Genomic DNA, 13626 nt, shown 5'->3' with positions numbered 1-13626 from the left:
GTTCAAAGTTCAAAACCACTGATTTGTTTTCTGTCATGTTTTTTTAAGAAACAAATTACCACCTTGATTTCATAAGAGAGCAAAGTCTGTTCAGTCTTTCCACGACAGGAAGGAGTAAATAAAGCTTTGCAACACATTTATCCGCAAGATCACCAGGTCTCACTCGAAACAAGGTGTTTCCAGAATTCAGTAGACATTTCAAATGTACAACAGCTTTCACATCTTTGTATCAATAAAAAAAATACCAAGCCTGTTATCAAAATAATGCAGCACTACCATGCATCTTATCCTGCCCCATAAACAATTCTCAATCGAACTACCTTACAAAAAGGTTATGGATTGGAAAAACAATACATACATATAATTACTATGGCTTGATATAACCACACATGACCACCACAGAAATTTGAGGCTATGGTTACAGTGCGTCACTTCACACTGGGGCCCATTTTAAATAAAGTTAGCAAGCAAGCAAGCAAGCAGAACAGGAAAGGAGCATTACAAAAACTTCCTCTATAGGTCCAAGCTTACTGCAGGAAGACCAATTTGCTCCTCCACACTATTATTGTCCCCAAGCACAACCAGACTCTACATAGTAGCTTTAAGATATCAGAATGAGATCACCATTTTATGAGTGAGATTCATTTACTGCACAGTCAGCCACATCAACCTCGTCAGAGCCGCACACCAAGACCACAGACACAGCAAGGCACGGAGCTCCTGCATACTTTGCAAGGCAGAGAGGATCAACGGTACCAACAGTAGCAAGGGACACCATCACACGCTGCTGCCAAAAAAAATACTATGGTACTACCAACCATTTAAGCTTCTTGAACAAAAGCTCAGCATGATCTAAGGCTGCACGTTGGAGAGGGGTTTTAACCTTTGCTCAGTAGCAAGCTGATCTCACCAGAAAGCTGGGATGTGCCGCTGGGGAGAGTACTCCGGGGTGACAGGCACCGCTCAGAGCGCTGCGGGTATCTCTCCCTCCTCTTGCTCTAAGGGATACCGAAACTCCCGCTCCACCAGAGCCCCTTCTCATCCACACGTCTCCCACATAAGGGAGCACTTTGGCAGGGCTTTGGCCCTTTGCAGGACAGAAAGAGCATGTCGCTGGCTGAGTGAAGCACCCGGCAGAGAGAGCACCACGCGTCAGCGCTGGGGAGAAGGGGCAGCAGCAGCACAGCAGACCCAACACACAGAGAGGCCGTGCCATGCCTACGGCACACCACAGAGTGGGATCGTATCGCACACATGAGACCGCGGTCGGTGCTGCTCCATGCTGCACGATGCACTCAGAATCACAGTGCTCCTGTGGCACGGGCAACTCATTGCTACTGGTCCGTATTAGCACTGCACAGGCCATCATTTGTGAGTGATGAGGTGGAAGACATTCAGAAATGGAGAGGAATGGAGTCCCTTGGGAGGCAGTCCTGAAGGGCAAAGGAGTCCAGGAAGGCTGGACATTCTTCAAGAAGGAAATCCTAAAGGTGCAGGAGCAGACCGTCCCCATGTGTCAAAAGATGAGCCAGCGGGGAAGAAGACCAGCCTGGCTGAACAGAGACCTTTGGCTGGCACTCAGGGGAAAAAAGAGCGTTTACGACCTTTAGAAGAAGGGGCCCGCAACTCAGGAGGACTAGAAGGATGTCGTGAGGTTATGCAGGGAGAAAATTAGAAGGGCCAAAGCCCAACTAGAACTTAATCTGGCTACTGCCATAAAAGACAGTAAGAAAATGTTTCTATAAATACATTAGCAACAAAAGGAGGGCTAAGGAGAATCTCCATCCTTTATTGGATGTGGGGGGAAACAGTGACAAAGGATGAGGAAAAGGCTGAGGTACTTAATACCTTCTTTGCCTCAGTCTTTAATAGTAAGTCCAGTTGTTCTTGGGGTACCCAGCCCCCTGAGCTGGAAGACAGGGAGCAGAATGAAGCCCCCATAATCCAAGGGGAAATGGTTAGCAACCTGCTACACCACGTAGACACACCCAAGTCCATGGGACTGAACTGGATCCACCCAAGGGTACTGAAGGAGCTGGTGGAAGTGCTCACGGAGCCACTTTCAATCATTTACCAGCAGTCCTGGCTAACTGGGGAGGTCCCAGTTGACTGGAGGTTGGCACATGTGACATCCATCTACACTAAGGGCTGGAAGGGGGATCCGGGGAACTACGGGCCTGTCAGTCTGACCTCGGTGCTTGGGAAGGTTATGGAGCAGATCATCTCAAGTGCCATCACACAGCACATACAGGACAACCAGGTGATCAGGCCCAGTCAGCGTGGGTTTATGAAAGGCAGGTCCTGCTTGACTAGCCTGATCCCCTTCTATGACAAGATGGCCCACTTAGCAGATGAGGGAAAGGCTGCGGATGTTGTCTACCTAGACTTCAGTAAAGCCTTTGACACCATTTCCCACAGCATTCTCCTGGAGAAACCAGCTGATCATGGCTTGCATGGGCATACGCTTTGCTGGGTAAAAACCAGGCTGGATGGCCAGACCCAAGGAGAGGTGGTGAATGGAGTTAAATCCATTTGGTGTCCAGTCACAAGTGGTGTTCCCCAGGGCTCAGTACTGGGGCCAGTTCTGTTTAAGCTCTTTATCAATGATCTGGATGAGGGGATCAAGTGCACCCTCAGTAAGTTTGCAGATAACACTGAGTCCGGGTGGGAGTGTTGATGTGCTTGAGTGTAGGAAAGTTCTACAGAGGGATCTGGACAGGCTGGATCGATGGGCCAAGGCCAGCTGTACGAGGTTCAACAAGGCTCAGTGCCGGGTCCTGCACTTGGGTCACAACAACTCCATGCAGCGCTACAGGCTTGGGGAAGAGTGGCTGCAAAGCTGCTGGGTGGAAAAAGACCTGGGGATGTTGGTCGACAGCTAGCTGAATATGAGCCAGCAGTGTGCCCAGGTGGCCAAGAAGGCCAACGGCATCCTAGCTTGTACCAGCAATAGTGTGGCCAGCAGAAGCAGGGAAGTGATCGTTCCCCTGTACTCGGCACTGGTGAGACTGCATCTCGAATACTCTGTTCAGTTTTGGGACCCGCACTACAGGAAAGACACTGAGGTGCTGGAGTGTGTCCAAAGAAGGGCAACAAAGCTGGTGAAGAGTCTAGAGAACAAGTCTTATGAGGAGTGTCTGAGAGAACTGGGGCTGTTTAGCCTGGAGAAAAGGAGGCTGAAAGGAGACCTTATTGCTCTCTACAACTACCTGAAAGGAGGTTGCAGCAAGGCAAATAACAGTTTCTTCTCCCAAGTAACAAGTGATAGGACAAGAAGAAATGGCCTCAAGTTGCACCAGGGGAGGTTTAGATTAGGTATTAGGAAAAATTTCTTCACCCAAAGGTTTGTAAAGCATTGGAACAGGCTGCCCAGGGAAGTGGTTGAGTCACCATCCCTGGAGGTATTTAGAAGATGCGTCAATGTGGCGCTTAGGGACATGGTTTAGTGGTGGGCTTGGCAGTGTTAGGCTGACAGTTGGACTTGATGATCTTAAGGGTCTTTTCAAACCTAGATGATTCTATGATTCTATAAGGAAGTCAGTCAGTCGCATGATCGTTAACAGCTCTAGAGTGACTCACTTCTTCCTACTGAAGACATGAAGACACAGCAACAAAAATTGCAGCTGTAGACTGGTTTCTGAGCATGAAGGGATTAGAACAAAGATTCATAACCTACCTCCTGGCTGGGTGCAATCTTCCAGCAACCAGTACCAAACATGTAAGCCATATCTGAGAAGAATTAATTTCACAGCAAAAAAAAATTCTAGGGGCAGTGTATGCTTTTCATATTATGTATATATATGCTTTGTATACTTTAATATTTAGTTAACAATCGGTACACAGCCCACTAACTAAAATCCAACACAGCCATCTCCTATATCCTTTGAGATTTTAAGATCTAAGAATCATCATAGGTGAGAAAAATTAAAGTTATGTGGGATAGCAAGTTACTGCATGTCATCATGTATGGAGATATTTGCCACGTTAAGTACATGTAAACTAATTTGAGGAACAGCATCCCTCAGTGATAGAAGGGTGCTTACCACAGTCAGCTTACCACTGAGACTTTATACACAGCTGACATGAAGACATTGATAGGCAATCACTGTACACTGTAACAACTCCTGATGCCATGCCTCTCTGGATCATGCAGTTATAAGAGAAATTCACTATTTACAGAAATTCCTGTAATAAACTTCTGCCTGAATCAACTCAAATGCAGTTCCAAAACCATTCAGGTGTCACTGATGTTCAGCTGACCAGCAAGCAAACAAACAGACATGGCAGCTCCCTCCGCCACCTCACCTGGTACTTGCAAGAATATCTGGGATGATCCAAAAGCAGAAATAAGTGTCCGGGAGCAGGTCAGCAGCTTTCTAGCAGCAGTAGTACTAGCTTATACCGGCTTAAATGTTTGTAAAATGACAACTCAACTAACTGGTGATACCAAAACAGATCAAGAAAAAAACTCTTTGCTACTAGGAGATGGTTACTTTCTCCTCAGATAAAAGAAAACTGGAGAGATGGTGGGAAAAGGGAAGTCAGCCAGCCAGTCACAAGAAGAAAGCAGGTCTTTATGAATAGAGGGGAGACTGTGTCATCTATTTTGATGTTAATTAAGATTTTAACTGGACTCTCACGAGAACTACCATGTTTTTGTACATATAAACACATTGTGCAACTTTCTGCCATTAAAACTGACTCAACAGCAGTGCACGTTAAATGAAGGGCAGAGTTTATTCCAGCAGCTCCCTCTGTCCTGATAGTCTTCCAAAGCTTCTCCCCTCTCCCACAAAGTCTCCTCCATATCTTCTTGGCACTGAGCTCCAACAAGAGCTAGAAAAAGCTAAGTTGCAGCTCTGTCTGCAAATGAAGATACAAACTATTCTTGTATCATAGAAATACGGTACTGTATATGGGGAACAAAAATAGTTAACAATTCCAAAAGAGTAACTATTGACAACTCCCTGTGAAAACTCAAGTGTGACTGGATTTCAGGAAGCCTGAGTAAAATATTTAATATTGTCATCAATGACTTGGACTACTGAATAGGGATAAGCTTTTTAAATTTGTGGACAACATCAAGATGCAGGCAGATGCAAACAAATTACAGGGCAGAATTAGAACTACAAATTATCCGGAAAAATATTTATTTCTTTTAAGAAAAAAAGAAAAAAAAAATCCTCGAGTCCTCTTGGGATACATATACCATTAAGAAAAGCATGACAAGGCTATGCTTGGATTCCTGGTTAGACACAGCATTTTAGACTATGGAAGTAGGAAGCCAGGGACACCGATTTACAGGTTACAGATGTTTTAACATACACCCAAGTTAAAAATTCTGGTGCTAAGAAATGAGGTTTCAAGCAGCAATACCAGTTTAAAGTTATTTCCTCATCACCGCTCTTTGGTGTTCTCACATCACTGGGCCTCAGGCCTGGACAGTACTACAAAGCATGAAAATTCATGAGATAGGTGAGCTCCCCTGCCAGGTTGCTCCAGCCCAGGCCACGTGATTTTGCTCACTAAGGAAAGCTAGCCCAGTAAAAGAGAATTAATATAATTTCTGCCAGATTAGCAGACAACTTTTAGGAGCGTTGGGAGGCAAAGTACAGCAGCAGCAGGCTGTTAGATTTGCTCAGCCATCTCAGGAAGTCTCAGTGTAAGACTCTAAGACTTCTGACAGTAGTAAATCTGTCAGAAAGTAATCTGGAGAATTTATGGACAGTCTTGGCTTCAGATCAATGTGAGACTTCCCAGAGGGAACCTTCTAAACTGTGAAACAATTACAATAACTTCAGTGCTGTTGACAGTAAAACGATTGTCACAGAGTTGTGCAGCTGGCCACTGGCAGAGAAAACATGCAGGTTTACAATAATTATGCCTTAAATCCTACACTTTCTCAGCAGATTTTAGTGAAAAAGTCAAAACTGAACATATATATCACTTATATGAGGGCTCACGGAGATACTGATTGCTAGTGAGTGGTAAGACTTCCAGCCCTTACACTCACATGTCAACCCTCTGACTTCACTGGGACTGCAGGTTTAAAAAACAGGACCTAAGTTCTATTTGAGTAACAACTTCTCTTTGAACAATTTAAATGTTAACGAACAGGTTCTCTGTGTTTGCTGTGGATTCATCTTAGGGACACCTAATCTTTAGGCTACAAAATAATCTGTAAGCAAACTGGTATTTCTGCAGCTTACATAGTACCGACCCATCTTATGATCTTTCAGAAAAAAAAAAAAAAAATCCCTTTCCCATATAGTATGTTAATATTCCGAACAAAATTGGAAACTAAACATTCAGGAGTTCACTTTTTAAATATTAGCTTGCCAAAGTTCCACTAAATTCTCAAAGTTTGTCTATATTATCACTCTTTTCTTAAAGCACTGAGAATTCTCATTAACTGTAGAGCGTGTATGCCCTGAAGTACTCGGGCTGCACCTGGAGAGGCTAGGGAGTAACTTGTGGGTACCCAGGCGACTTTTGTAACTATTTACTGTGCACTCTTACTGGGTGAAATGGTCAAGACTGTTGGAAAGAGATGGAAGCAATGGCCTGCAACAAACCAGGTGCCTCCTCCATCCCGAAGTGCTTAGATGTTATTACACAACAATACCAAGCTATTAGCTTGTGAAGACCCTACCTGCAGGCTTAAAGCAAGTTACAAAACTTGCTTTACCACAGGGACAACTATGCAAACCAACAGATGAAAGATTTCTTCATACTTAAAAGAATCCGGGGGGGGGGGGGGGGGGGGGGAAGGAATATGTGCTAATGAAGACATTCATACCTTGATTAGTTTTGCAGCCTTTAAAAAAGAGACTGTTGTACACAGTCATTAACCAACCATTTCTGGTTTTTTTTCTATAAAATTCTCCTATTAGTATTAAATAAATACTTTGTTAAAAGAAGAGGACCAGTCAGCTCGGTTCACCAGCAAAGAACCATCACGGGTTGTAAACCTGTGCGGTGTTACAGGGCACACAGAACATTACAAAGAATACCTAGTATATGCAGAGATCGTTACAAAAATCTGGAATTATTACGTTGTCGTTTAACCTCTCTTAAATGCGAGAAAATGGAAATATAAAGAAATCAGGCAAGTTACACAGCCCCTCAGCAGCTCGGGCAAAAACACAACTTAAGATATGGTAGCACTTACCTACCAAAAAACCTATTAATTTGTAGAATTAGTACATTTTTTCCTGCCTCCGCAACTCAGAGGCTAGAAACCAAAGAAACACAGACTGATTCGACAAGTATCTCTCTGCAAACCTGGAGGCACACTACCTTCTCCCTCCTTACCAGCTCACGACCGTCCTCTACAACGGGGTCTTTAGTTAAACGAGAGTTGAGCCTTATAACCCACCCGCCAACAACACCCGTGACCCGGCACTCAACGGAGAAAGAGAACAAAACCACTGAAAAGCAGCACCGTTTCATTTTCACCGCGCTAAGTCTTCGTTTCAGCGGCAAGAGGCTGCCTACACCGCAAGCGCTTCACTCACTCAACTGGACGGAGGCGCCCAGCTCCGCCGAGAGCCCCCGCCACACGCAGCCCCCTCCTCCCCCGGCCTCCCGACCCACAGCACCGAGCGCTCGCACCGGCACGGGGCGGAGAGCGGCTGCTGCCGCCGGGCCGGCGGAGAAGGGGAAGGGAACGGGGAGGAGGGAGTGGAGACCCCCGCCCCGGGGAACGGGGAGGAGGGGAGACCCACGCCCCGCTCGCCGCCCGGCCGGTTGCTCCGAGGGGCCCCGGGGATGCCGCCCGCCTCTTGCCCTGCCCCGCACCCCGCCTCACCCCTCCCGGGGGCAGCCGCCGGGCGGGAGGGGACGGGGGAAGGGCCAGGCGGCCCGGGGAAGCCGCGCCGCCGGGGGGAGCCGGCAGCGGAGGCAAGGGCGGGCTGCCCCGCGCAGAGGAGGGCGATGCGCGGCGGTGCCGGCGGCGGGCTCCGCGACGGGAGGGGAGGGGCGGGGAGCTCGGACGCCTGCGCCCCCCCCCCCCCCCCCCAGCCCCACGGAGAACGCGAGCCCCTACCTGGGCTGTACCGGCACGGGCACGTCGCGCACCGTCCCCGCGTCCCCTCGGCGGCCGCGCCGCGCCGCGCAGGCTGCCCCGGCCCGCCCGCCGGCGACGGAGCAGGAAGCCGAGCCGAGCCGAGCCGCCGCAGAAGCAGAGGAAGGCGGGGAGGCGGCGCGCCCGCCCCCTACCGGTGGCGGACCGGGCCCGGGGGCGGCGCCTCCCCGCAGCCGCGCCCCCCGCTGCTCCCGCCCCCGCCGCCCCAGGGGCCGTCCCGGCTGGACGCGCGCGGGGTGCGCGCAAATGGCGGGGCGGCTGAGGCGGCGGGGGCCGCAGGCCTTCCCGCTGCCCCCCGGGGCCTGCCTGCGCGCCTCGGGCGGGTCGCCGTGGGCTGGGCGCAGGGCGGGCTCCTGCGGCGGCCCCGGGGGCCAGCGCTGGTGGCTAACGTCCCGGCGGGGGGGGGGGGGGGCTGCGGGCCCCCCCCCTGCGCCTGCCGGGTCCCCCCCGGGCGCCGCTGTCGGGCGGCGTGAGGAGACCGGGTGCAGATCCGTCCTCGCTGGCGGGGCGCGGGCGGTTCGCGGGGAAGGGCTGTTCCGGCCTACAACTTTTTGGGTGGTTCGGTGAAGGGCGGTACTCGGGGAAACGCCTTCCGTCTGCGCGTCCGCAGCCAGGCGCCCGCAGGTGAGGGACGGAGGGTGCCAGGGGTGCCCAAAAGTCGGCCTGGTGCCCCGGGCCGGCAGGGACTGGCAGGCTGCTGGAAACGTTGGTGCTTGTTTTCTTTCCTATTTTGTACACCTTTCCCCTCCCCGCCCCAACGCACCAGGAGTTACCTCCTGTTACCGAACATAAAAGGCAGTTTCTGCTTTAAAAAAAAAAAAAAAACAAACCCCACAACCCACTTTTTAAGAAAAAAAAAACCAACTTTTTGATCAGTAGGATGCAGCTGATCTGTGTTACCACATAAGAAGGAAAGGTAGTCCCTTCTTGTTTTTCCTTTGTTTTGTTTTTGTTTTTTTTTTTTGGCACTGGTATTTCTCTACCCCCACCGTGAGTCGGCGTAGGTAGGGAGATAAGCTGGGAGGACACCATTCATTTTATTATGTGGAAAAAGATTTCTGTCGGTCTAACTCCCTCAGCTGGACTAGTGCTGGGGTGGGTATAGAAAGTGCTGGGGCAGCAGACAGCTGGATTCAGTCAATTCCACTATTGTCAAACCACAAAGAGAATATTTTTTTACAAAATCAGCGTGGCACTTCTCCTAGCAGAGAACAAAGCCGCAGCTAAATATAGGGCATATTGCACATCATCAAAGTCAGGTAGACAAAAGGAAGTTTCCATGTCTTATTTTAACCACATCTGGTCAACAGATCTTTCTTTTAATGGCTTTAAAATAACATACTTTGATACCAACTGCTCCTCGGTACAGCACGATTATTTGAACATCAAACAAGTAATTTCTTCAGTAAATTCTCACAACACATTGAAGTTTCAGGCCTACTGTAATCTCAAAATGAGCAAAGAAATACCCAGTGGGAGCATTGCTCAAGAAAAGAAAGTCTTTATAGCTTTTAATTCTAAATGATGATACGGATGTATCTTAGTCTGACAGTTATTTCAGTGCTTAATATATGAAATTTCACTATGTTCCCCTGATTACCTACTAGGTGACACTGTCTACATAGCAGACTAATAAGGTCAGTACGCTAAAGGAGGCTGGCTCCTTTGATAAGCAAACGTTTGCAATAGAAACAAACATTTTAAAAAGATTACATAAGTAGCACTATCAAATTATTACAAGAAGAAACAATACTATCTGCACAATAACCAACACTTCAGAATACATCTGTATCAAAGTCAAAGAAATAAATAAGGCTTGAGAATGGCTGAGATTAAATCCCGTTAATTATTTACTTGGCTGAAAGGGAGCCACAACGCACGCAGGGTGGAGAGCCACAGTTCCCTGGAAATGTGGCAGCTGGCAGGAGCCCGAAGAGGGGGTATGCCAGTCCCACAGTGTCTCAAGAAGGCTCTGGTTTCCTCCTTTTCTCTTTTTTTCTAATTTGCCTTATAATTTTCCCTTTTTTCTAATTTCCTTTTTTTTTTTTGTAATTTGCCTTATAATGAAATGGCTGTGGCTACTATGTAGAGGTCTTCCATAAAAAGTACAAATAATATCTATACCTATGGGAGCTTATTTTGCCTTTAATTATTGTCTGTGATGAACTGACCATTTTTGCTTCTGTAGATTAAGAATTTCGGTAGAAACAGAATGTGTTTCATAGCCACATATGTTCTAAATGTTTCATCATGATGTAATGTGTTCTAAATTTACAATTTTAAAATCCGAAATGCTTATATTTATTTTAAAAAATAAAACAACAAAATAGCTTGGTTTTCTCATTACACTGTTAAACTCTAAGAAAAACATATACTGTAACCATTTATTCTGCAAACGTCAGAAACCAAAGTGTCTTAAGAATGCGGGTGCATTGGCCCTGAACAAAGATGACCTTGTTGGCCTTACTCGCACCTTTGGCAAGTTTCTTTGCTAGTGTCTCTAGCATTTTACCTGAACTTACTTTCTTGTCTCTCTCATAACTACTAATTTTTATGAAGTGAAATTATAGCACTGCACTATATTTATTTTTTTTTATTGAAAAGGAAAACATTTCCTTCATGTAATTACAGGAAAGCTAAAAGTGATGCATGCCTTATTTAGCATCCTAGGGCTAATGGGGATAAATGAAAACAAAGTAAAATATAGAAGCAGACCGTTTCAGGTGCTTTGTCTTTAGGCTGTTGATTATTGACTCTGGTTATAGATGTTCTGCTAATCAGTCATCAGTCTTGCTGCTCAGTTCTGGTATTAAAGCAACTCCTGGTGGCTTCTTTTAAAAGTACTTTTTACTGGTAAGCCTAAACTTCACGTTTGTATGCTATAAACTAATACTTCTGCCCTAGCAGATCCTTCCATGGCATTTTGAATGAGCCAGCCTCAGACTGCTGGCAGAGACCCAGCTCTCCAAAACCTGGAATATCTGTGGCATAAAAATTACTTTTCTCAACACAGTAGCACAATCGTAGGAAACACTTATCTTTGCATTTGGTAGGATAAGTATTACAGTGCTGTGTTAAATAAGATGCAAACCCTAGGCTATCTTTTAAATATTATACAGAAAAAAAAAAAAAAAAAGAAGAAGAAAAGAGAAGAAAGTTACTTAGAGAATGCTGCAAGCAGTTTGCCTTGAGCAATTGGAAAATGTGATTTTCACCAAGTTGTGAGTCGCTTAACTATAAATAGAAACTAAAATGTATAAGCACAACATGAAGCCCACTCCTCTCTCCTCTCCTGCCTTTTGCAAACACGTGAGAACATGTATGAAAAAATCTTCCTTAAAATGACTTTTTTTTAGCTTTCTGGCTGATGTTATCAAGTTTTATATAAACAGTATGGATGTGTGTCTGAAAGAGAATGTATTATTTAGTGTTTGCCCTATGATGTAGTAGGTATTTAAAATAGATACATTCTAATTTTTGTGACTTCTTCCCCTGTTGCTATCAGAAGTCAATTTGCAAGCAGCCAAAATATCAGGTCTCTGGAATGAGAAATGAGTAACAATGAGTAACAACAGATATGGAAGTAATCCAAAAATCTGAGTCCAGAGAATGGATTTGAACACCTCCGAACCTTTCTTGTCACTGATGCACTGGTCCTGATCAATATTTCACAGATATATCCTTTTTCTGTAATGTCAAAATAAACTCCAAGTCCAAGCATTCCCAAACTTTCAGATTTGGTTTTTTTCCCCCCTTTATTTAGGTCTATTTTTATTTCAAGTGCATATGATTATGAAAGGAAATCTGTTTGTAAGTGAGCAAAATTCCACTGGAGTCAGTATAATTGCAATTGCTAAAATAATGTCACATTTCAACCACAGGGTTTCTTATTTCTTTTTCTGCCCTGTGAGTGCATCTAGTATTGTTTAACTCTTACAGACTGACAATAGTAGAGACCAAAGTCTTCTGTAAATTATATATGCAGGATAGGTTAGAGGAAGCTTTCTATTTTGGTTGTTAAAGTACCTTAAATGTTACAAGGGCTATGCCTTGTGTATGATATCCTATTCATTCCTTATGAAATACAACATTTTTTGTGAAATCAGACAATTTGGTGCCAATGAGCACAGGATATTCTGTCATTTAGACAGAAGTGGAAGGTGGTAATTTTCTTTTGCCATATGGGACTCATAAATATTTGTCTTAACATCTGGTACATAGGTATTGGTGCAGATGCAGTGAAATATTGCTAGCTTGAGGTCTTATGAGCAATGTGTAATGAGCTGGAGACCCACACGAAATCTGCGCATAGTGATAACAAGCAAAATGGCAATCTGTTCCAAAACCTCCAATATGTAGATGTGGAGATCTTATGGTTCCCATATATGACATTATTGAATCTAAGCAGTCTCCCAAAGAGCTTCAGAAGTCCTAAAAATCAATGCAGCAGTTTTAGATGAGGAGCATCTGAGGAACGCTTCCAACTGAGATTGTACCCATTCAGATCAAGCATCACCAGCTGGAAACTGTAGACGCCCTGAGACAGGCGTGCTGCAAATGGTATTGTTCATGAGTTGCACTGTGAAAGGTCGCAAATGCCACTCTGAACATCCTGCGTTAGCATGAGAGCTCTTCTTTTCTGCACAATGAAGCTACGCCAACTACAACTCTTCCTCATAGGAAGCATATAAAGATTGCTTCCAAGTTTATTAATGCTTCATTTCAGCGAGATATTGTCCTGACCCATAAGCTGTCAATGAGCTCATACCTTTCCTGAGGCAGAGCTCCATGCATCCTTGCTGCTCTCTCACAAAAAGGGCAGTTCCTCCCTTCCCTCCCAGCCTGTCCTTGCTAAATCGCTTGTATCCATCCATTGCACTGCCCCTGTTGTGTGAGCTATCCCACTACATCACTGTGATGCCAATGAGATATTGTAGCCCTGCAACTGCATTCAGACCTCTCGTTCCTCCTGTTGGTTCTCCGTTAATGTACAAGCACTTCAGATGGGCACCCAGTCATGCTGATTTCCTGGAAAAAGTATGAGAGCTTTCCCCGTAATGCCATACAGTTGGCACTTCCCTGATGATGTGCATTTGCTTAAGTCGACCTCTTTCATCCTGTTCTGTTGATTACACATCACCCTGCACCATTTCCTTGCCAAAGTGGTCCACCACTTTGTTACTTGATTGTAGGTCGTCATCTCCCTCCCTTGTCATTCCTGGTTTAAAGCTCTCATTGCCACATCGGCCAGCCATTTGGCAGAGTTGCTTTTGCCCCACTTTGTCAGGCGGATCCTGTTTCTTCCTAGAAGCAGTTGACCCTCAGATAGGGTCCTATTTTCATAAAAAACAAATCCGTGTTATTCATGCCAGTTGCACAATGCCAGCTGGTGATCTGCAGTATCTGTCCAGTCCTCCTCAAGTCCTTCCTTTCCCTTCTCTGGTGGTTTTCAAGGATAAAACATGTGGGGTCAGGCTCAGCTGGTGCCACTGTTTTGCTGGACTGAGCTCCTGGCCCCTCAGCTGCTACCAGGGCACTCA

The 13626-nt window shown here is 45.9% G+C and overlaps 1 protein-coding gene across 1 annotated transcript in view; it reads right to left on the bottom strand.

The window, feature by feature from the left end:
- Window positions 1–8197, bottom strand: part of FAM3C (FAM3 metabolism regulating signaling molecule C) — a 32305-nt gene extending 24108 nt beyond the window's left edge. The window contains exon 1 of the mRNA XM_030015374.1: window positions 8048–8197. The gene's annotated coding sequence lies outside the window, so the exon portion shown is untranslated. The remainder of the gene's footprint in view (window positions 1–8047) is intronic.
- Between the last annotated feature and the right edge of the window lie 5429 nt (window positions 8198–13626).

Source organism: Aquila chrysaetos, chromosome 5 (assembly GCF_900496995.4).
Source record: "Aquila chrysaetos chrysaetos chromosome 5, bAquChr1.4, whole genome shotgun sequence".
Taxonomy (NCBI): Eukaryota; Metazoa; Chordata; class Aves; order Accipitriformes; family Accipitridae; genus Aquila; species Aquila chrysaetos.
Note: the sequence above shows the minus strand (reverse complement) of the source record. Positions and strands in the feature narration are given on the sequence as shown.